This window comes from Coccinella septempunctata, chromosome 4 (assembly GCF_907165205.1).
Source record: "Coccinella septempunctata chromosome 4, icCocSept1.1, whole genome shotgun sequence".
Lineage (NCBI taxonomy): Eukaryota > Metazoa > Arthropoda > Insecta > Coleoptera > Coccinellidae > Coccinella > Coccinella septempunctata.
In genome coordinates, this window is record NC_058192.1 from 38,988,472 (window position 1) to 38,997,044 (window position 8,573).

Genomic DNA, 8,573 nt, shown 5'->3' on the forward strand with positions numbered 1-8,573 from the left:
TACCCTTAAACCTGGTTAAAACTCAGAGAAAGGAGATTTTCGAAATAAGACGCCTTTACAATGTCTGCATTGTAGTGGAATCAAAAAGAAGGGCAGAAAATCCAAGTCAATGCTTCAGATGCCAGAGGTATGGACATGCCCAAAACAAGTGCACTTTTCTATATAGATGCGTTAAATGTTTGGGCAATCATTGCACAAAAGATTGCGAACTTACCAGAAAAGGTGAGGAGAGAAATGCCACATGCGTTCTGTGCGGCGAAGAAGTCCATCCAGCAAGCTACAAAGGATGTAGCGAATTCAAATTAGTGATAAGGAAGAGAAAAACAGGCCAGAAATCGGCTCAGCAGAGCACGATTCCTCAAAAAGTCCAGGAGAAAAAGTAGACCACCCTCTCCAAAGTAGACGACAAGAAAAAAGCAGTACCTAAACCAGTACAGAAGAAGAAGCAACAGAAAATGCCCCAAGCTAAACCTACGATCAACAAAACAAAAGAAAACAGAAAAGTCTCTGAATCCGCCGACGATTTAGACACTTTTGCTGAAAAAATGTTCAACAATATCATGTTGAAAATTGAAAGAGAGATGGAGAAAAAACTCCAAGGAATTTTCAGAAAACTGAAATAATGGAACATACAACTAGGAAAAATTCCCTTAAAATAGTCATAAACGGGGTCAGAACTCGAAAATCCGAGATAGAAGAAATAATATCAGAGAGAAAACCTGATATTATAGTCTTACAGGAAACAAGAATAAAACCAAATACGCGATTGAACATCATGAATTATGAAATATATAGATGTGACAGAATCACAAACACTGGAGGAGGTGTTGCCTTACTGGTTAGACGAGATCTGAAACACTATTTTAAAGGAAGATCATACGAGTCACAAATAGAAACAGTGACGATTGTTGCTGAAATAAATCGACAAAGAGTCGAAGTACAGCATCTGTATTGCATTTGATTTGATTTCTTCTCATTGGAAGAAGAAATCAACAACTTACTAGATGGAACAAACCTGAAAATCTGCTTCGGAGATTTCAATTGCAAATCTCCAGAATGGAACAGCAGGATGGAAAACAGAAATGGCAGAAAACTGAAAGATCTCGCTGAAAAACATGAAGCTATCGTTATTGGACCTGAAGAACTAACGTACCTAGCATTCGGAAATGGATTACCAGATATAATTGATATCGCAATTATGAAAAATATCACTAGAGAATTCTCGATAGAAACCTTGTGGGACGGAACCTCTAACCACAACCTCATCGCATTAACAATAGGAGAAGGGCCAAGAAAAAAACTAATGCAAACAAGAGAATACACCGATTGGATTAATTATAGCTATCTGATACAATCGGAGGTAACAGAAATACCAACAATCAACACACCGGAAGACCTTGAAAGAGTAGTTGATAAACTAGAAAAGAATATACTAGATGCCTACAAAATTAGCACAAAGAAAATAACGAGACCAGCACCGATACATCCACACGGTGATACACCCAGAGAAATCAAAGATCTCATCAGGGAAAATCGGAGACTAAGAAAAACATACAGGCTCAACAAAACAGATATAAATAAGAGAAATCTAAACCGACACAGCCAAGTTCTAAAAAATGCTCTGAAGGACATGAGAACAAATAGATGGAACAAAAGAATTCAAGAACTAAATACTATCGATCATTCTGCATGGAAAATGCAAAAATGTCTGAGAAGAGAAAAGACTAAAATACCACCTCTCCACGGAGAAAGAGGAATGGCATATACGAATATCGATAAAGCAGAAGCACTGGCGGAATCGATCGAAAGAGAAGCGAGAATAAACTACAGACCTGATGACGATAATGATGATCTAGAAGAACTAGTTGAGAACAACGAAGAAGAAATGGAGGTACCACCAGTAGACGACAAAATTGAAAAACCAACATCTCCATTCGAAATAAAGGAGATAATCAGAAGCTTGAAAAATAGAAAAGCTCCCGGAAGTGATAAAATAACGAATGTTATGTTGCAGAAATAACCTAGAAAAGTTATAGCTGCTCTCACAAATACTGCAAACGGTATAATGAGGACTGAACACTATCCGAAAAAGTGTAAAACTGCAGAAATCATAGTGTTCAACAAACCAGGCAGAGATGAAAAATTCCCCAAAAACTACAGGCCGATATATTTCTTGTCCACCATAGGAAAAGTAGTAGAAAGAGTAATCGCTAGGAGGCTTACAGAAGAAACTGAAAATCTGAATCTCATTCCAGCAGAGCAATTCGCATTCAGAAGAAATCACTCAACAGAATAGCAATTACTGAGACTCACAGAATACATAACAGAAGGATTGCGAAATATATAAGCAACTGGTCTTGTACTACTAGATGTCGCCAAAGCATTCGACAGAGTATGGCATGAAGGATTGATTTACAAAATGAGATATGCTGGATATTCAATGAAACTGTGCAAGTTGATTAGGAATTATTTGAGGAACAGAAGAAGAACTTCAAAGTGGAAGGAGAAAACTCCACAACCAGATATATGGAAGCAGGGGTGCCTCAAGGGTCAGTAATTGGGCCGTTACTGTACAACATATATATTCACGATATACCAAAATCTCCAAGGACTATGCTGACACTATACGCCGACGACACGGGAATCGCAAGCCAGAAATCATAGAAGGAATATTACAAGAAGCTATAGATGAAATAAATGACTGGTGTAATGAATGGACAATAAAGCTCAACGGACAAAAGAGCCAAGTGATATTACTGCAAAAGAGGAGACTGAGAACTACAACAAATCTAGAGGTAGATGGAGAAGAAATCGAATGGAAAAACGAAGCGAAATATTTAGGTATCACCCTAGACAAAGATCTAACTTGGAGAAGCCATATCAAACAAGCCGTTGACAAAACCAAGGCAGCGATGAATATGCTCTACCCGCTGATCGATAGAAAGAGCCACATGTTAAATGATACAAAATTGAAAATAATCAAAGCCGTTGCTAGACCGCAACTGACTTATGGATCAGGTGCTTGGGGATTCGCGGCAAAGAGCCATATACAAAGAATTCAGGCAACAGAAAACAAGCTACTACGATGTGCCATAGATGCGCCTTGGTTTGTCAGGAACAAACAGATATATCGAGACTTGAAGTGGGAAACCATCAGCGAATTTATGAAGAGGAAAGCTGAAAAGTTATTCGAAACAGCGAAGGAACATCCAAACGAAGAACTCAGGAGACTAGTGGACTACGATCCGGAGGAAGACAGAGGAAGAATGAGAATTTACAAAAGGAGACCGCGAGATCAATTGAGGAGATATTAAAATGAGAACGGAAACTTATTAAAACTATACTAAGAAGAGATATCCGAAATGGACGAACATGAAAACCCTAGCACGACAATGTGCAAGAAGAAATTAACCGATCAAGGGATAAATGGTTTATAGGCAAATGCCCGGAACCAAAAAAGCAGGTTAGGTTTAGTGAGTCGCAAACTCGGAAGAGTGAGTAACCCCACAGTGTTCCCTAGAAATGGGTTCCTCTGGGCGAGAGATAGAGCCCCGTGTTTTTTTCACGGTCGCAGATTCCCCCTGTAGCATGGGGATGGTGCATTCCATATTTGGAGAGCACTCGCACCTGTGTATCAATTGCTTTCAGGTCGGTGTTTGACCACTTTATCGCGCCAAAGGAGTAGGCTATGCTCGGAATCGCCCATGTGTTGATTGATTTTTCTTATTCGGCTTAATAACTGGCTCTTGAAAGCTTCTTTTTGATTCGAGGTTTTTATCTCTAATGCTTGTTGTATACCTAAGTATTTGTAGGTTTCCTTCGGGCCTTGCTGATTAAGCGGCATCTCATCTTGAATTGTATTTCAACTTTCCTCTCTTGATATATATCACGGAGCATTTGTCCAGACCCATTTCCATCCAAATAGTCTGTGTAAAGGATTCTACAATCTTCAATAGTCTTCTTAGTTGTTCTTCGTTTGCCGCATAGAGTTTTAGATCGTAGAGATTATGGTTCAATCTGATATTCGATCCCGTGTCTACAAGATATCCATAGCTATTGTTGTTCAAAAGACTACTCAGGAAGTTCAAAGCCAAACAGAACCACAGGGTACTGAGCCTATCGCCCTGAAAAATGCCTGTCAATATCCTAGTTTCAGGTGTTGAGTTGTTCTCCATCATCATATGCTTGAGTAGTTTGATTATGTTCTCAGATACACCATAGAGATTCAGTACTTTGAGGAGCCAGGAGTGCGGGACCGAGTCAAGGGCTTTTTTGTAATCGATCCACGCGACCGAGGTGTTTCTCATTTTCTTTCTTGCAAGTATTGTTATGAGATGGTCTATGTTCAGAATTTCATTGCAGCCTTGGGCATCCTTTCTGCAGCCATTCTGTTGTCTTGCAAGGATGTTCTACTCGATCACATGCTTTCATAGATGTTTTGTTATTATTTCAGTGAGTATTTTATATATAGTGGGAAGGCAGGTGATAGGTCTGTATGACCTTGGGTCAGGACAGATATCTCCTTTGGGTAGCATATGGGTGACACCCAGGGTGAAAAATTCCGGTATAGAGGAGGGCTCAGATAACGATTCCAGGAAAAATTTGACGAGTTGTTGATGTGAGGATTCAAAGTTCTTCCACCAATAATTGTAGAGTCTGTCTGAGCCTGTAGCAGCCAAATTGTTTGTATTTTTCAGAGCAGATTTTATGTCCTCAGGTGTGGTCTCTAGGCTTTTCATCGTGTATTTGGTGGATTCTTTTACCGCGTCTTCTATCCAGAAGGCCTCATCGTCATAAGTCACATTCCATCCCTAGATCTCCTACCATATCAGATACATCGTCCCTTCACCAGGATACGCTCCTCTTCTGATCTCCGTATCTTTAAGGCTTCGGAAAAATTCTTTCTGGTTTTTGTAATAGAGCTGGTTATTTCTATACCTCTTTACTCTTTCATTAGAGCGTTTTAGACGGTTCTCTAACGCTTTTATATTTTGTTTCAGCATGTCGTATACCACAGTAAGCCTCTCTCTCAGATATTGGTTCGAGCCGCTTGTTCTTATATGTGACTCCGATGCGATCTGCCTTATGCTCTTCATTATCTTGCTGTTGTGAGACTCTTCATTGTCAAGATGGCACCAACTGACTACGCAAATATAATATTAATAATAATAATTAATATTAATTAAATAATATAAGAAAAAGTGAGTTAATTGAAATAATAGTTAGTCAGAAAGTGCCCGAAGTGCATTACTAGTGAATGTTTAATATACAAAATACCGATCAGACGAAGCAGATGTATCCTTCTGTTCTTTGTCATCCAGTGACAGTGTAAACGACACAATTTTAAACACACAGACTCAAAGTGAAAACCCTATAAATACAGGGTTTCTATCTAGTGAATCGCAGCCCCCGGACGCGCAACCTCAACGCTTTCTGGCCCCAAGGAACCCAAAAAATACAGAGAACACAACCCAAGCAGGTGAGCACGCAAATCGGGAAACTGTTATGGATGACCTTCTTCGTGAGCTGGAATTTACGAAAAATGAAAATCTGCTTCTTAAAAAACTCGAGAATGAGTTGAGAGAAAGGGTAGACCTTATGGTTTAAAAAATTAACGTGTTAGAAAACACACAAAACAATAAAAAAGAGAGATTATATCCAGACTCCCGCTCAAAATAATGAGGTTAGGTCGGACAGGAAAAGTGTAAACAAAGGCCCCCGTCAACCTCCATCGTCTAGCGTTCCACACCGGGAGCCTGAAGTCTAGGTCCAAGCCAGCAAGACTCCAGCCGGTGCCCCACCAGCCCACCACCATCGACCGCAAAATTCATCGTCATCGATGACGCATCGGCCGGACGGCTTTTTTTTATAGCAGGGGGAATCTGCGACCGTGAAAACACGGGGCTCTATCTCTCGCCCAGAGGAACCCATTTCTAGGGCACACTGTAGGGTTACTCACTCTCCTGAGTTCGCGACCCACTAAACCTAACCTGCTTTACATTGGTTCCGGGCATTTGCCTATAAACCATTTTCCCTTAATCGGTTAATTTCTTCTTGCACATTGTCGTGCTAGGGTTTTCATGTTCGTCCATTTCGGATATCTCTTCTTAGTATAGTTTCAATAAAATTCCGTACTCATTTTAATCTCTCCTCAACTGATCTCGCGGTCTCCTTTTGTAAATTCTCATTCTTCCTCTGTCTTCCTCCGGATCGTAGTCCACTAGTCTCCTGAGTTCTTCGTTTGGATGTTCCTTCGCTGTTTCGAATAACTTTTCAGCTTTCCTCTTCATAAATTCGGTGATGGTTTCCCACTTCAAGTCTCGATATATCTGTTTGTTCCTGACAAACCAAGGCGCATCTATGGCACATCGTAGTAGCTTGTTTTCTGTTGCCTGAATTCTTTGTATATGGCTCTTTGCCGCGAATCCCCAAGCACCTGATCCATAAGTCAGTTGCGGTCTAGCAACGGCTTTGATTATTTTCAATTTTGTCTCATTTGACATGTGGCTCTTTCTACCTATCAGCGGGTAGAGCATATTCATCGCTGCCTTGGTTTTGTCAACGGCTTGTTTGATATGGCTTCTCCAAGTTAGACCTTTGTCTAGGGTGATACCTAAATATTTCGCTTCGTTTTTCCATTCGATTTCTTCTCCATCTACCTCTAGATTTGTTGTAGTTCTCAGTTTCCTCTTCTGCAGTAATATCGCTTGGCTCTTTTGTCCGTTGAGCTTTATTTTCCATTTAATACACCAGTCATTTATTTCATCTATAGCTTCTTGTAATTTTCCTTCTATGATTTCTGGCATGCGATCTCGAATTGCGATTCCCGTGTCGTCGGCATATAGTGTCAGCATAGTCCTTGGAGATTTTGGTATATCGTGAGTATATATGTTATACAGTAACGGCCCAAGTACTGACCCTTGAGGCACCCCTGCTTCCATATATCTGGTTGTGGAGTTTTCTCCTTCCACTTTCACGTAGAATCTTCTGTTCCTCAAATAATTCCTAATCATCTTGCACAGTTTCATTGAATATCCAGCATATCTCATTTTGTAAATCAATCCTTCATGCCATACTCTGTCGAATGCTCTGGCGACATCTAGTAGTACAAGACCTGTTGCTTGTTTATTTTGGAATCCTTCTGTTATGCATTCTGTGAGTCTCAGAAATTGCTGTTCAGTTGAGTGATCTCTTCTGAATCCGAATTGATCTGCTGGAATGAGATTCAGATTTTCAGTTTCTTCTGTAGGCCTCCTAGCGATTACCCTTTCTACTACTTTTCCTAGGGCGGACAGTAAACTTATCGGCCTGTTGTTTTGGGGGATTTTTCATCTTTGCCTGGTTTGTTGAACACTATGACTTCTGCAGTTTTCCACTTGTCCTCATTATACCGTTTGCAATATTTGTGAGAGCAGCTATACCTTTTCTAGGTAATTTCTTCAACATAGCATTCGTTATTTTATCACTTCCGGGAGCTTTTCTATTTTTCAAGCTTCTGATTATCTCTTTTATTTCAAATGGAGAAGTTGGTTTTCCTATTTTGTCGTCCACTGGTGGTTCGTCCATTTCTTCTTCGTCGTTCTCTACTAGTTTTTCCAGATCGTCATTATCGTCATCAGGTCTGTAATTTATTCTCGATTCTCTTTCGATCGAGTCCGCCAGTGCTTCTGCTTTATCGATATTCGTATATGCCATTCCTCTTTCTCCGTGCAGAGGTGGTATTTTAGTCTTTTCTCTTCTCAGACATTTTTGAATTTTCCATGCAGAATGATCAATAGTATTTAGTTCTTGAACTCTTTTGTTCCATCTATTTGTTCTCATGTCCTTCAGGGCATTTTTTAGAACTTGGCTGTGTCGGTTTAGATTTCTCTTATTTATATCTGTTTTGTTGAGCCTGTATGTTTTTCTTAGTCTCCGATTTTCCCTGATGAGATCTTTGATTTCTCTGGGTGTATCACCGTGTGGATGTATCGGTGCTGGTCTCGTTATTTTCTTTGTGCTCTTTTTGTAGGCATCTAGTATATTCATTTCTAGTTTATCAACTGCTCTTTCTAGGTCTGCCGCTGTGGTGATTGTTGGTATTTCTCTTACCTCTGATTGTATCAGATGGCTATATTTAGTCCAATCGGTGTATTCTCTTGTTTGCATTAGTTCTCTTCTTGGCCCTTCTCCTATTGTTGATTCGATGGGGTTGTGGTTAGAGGTTCAGTCCCACAAGGTCTCTATCGAGAATTCTCTAGTGATATTTTTCATAATTGCGATATCAATTATATCTGGTAATCCATTTCCGAATGCTAGGTACGTTGGTTCTTCAGGTCCAATAACGATAGCTTCATGTTTTTCAGCGAGATCTTTCAGTTTTCTGCCATTTCTGTTTTCCATCCTGCTGTTCCTTTCTGGAGATTTGCAATTGAAATCTCCGATGCAGATTTTCGGGTTTGTTCCATCTAGTAAGTTCTTGATTTCTTCTTCCAATAAGTTATTTGGGGGTCTTTTATATGCCGATGTGACCTCGACTCTTTGTCAATTTATTTCAGCAACAATCGTCACTGCTTCTATTTGTGACTCGTCAG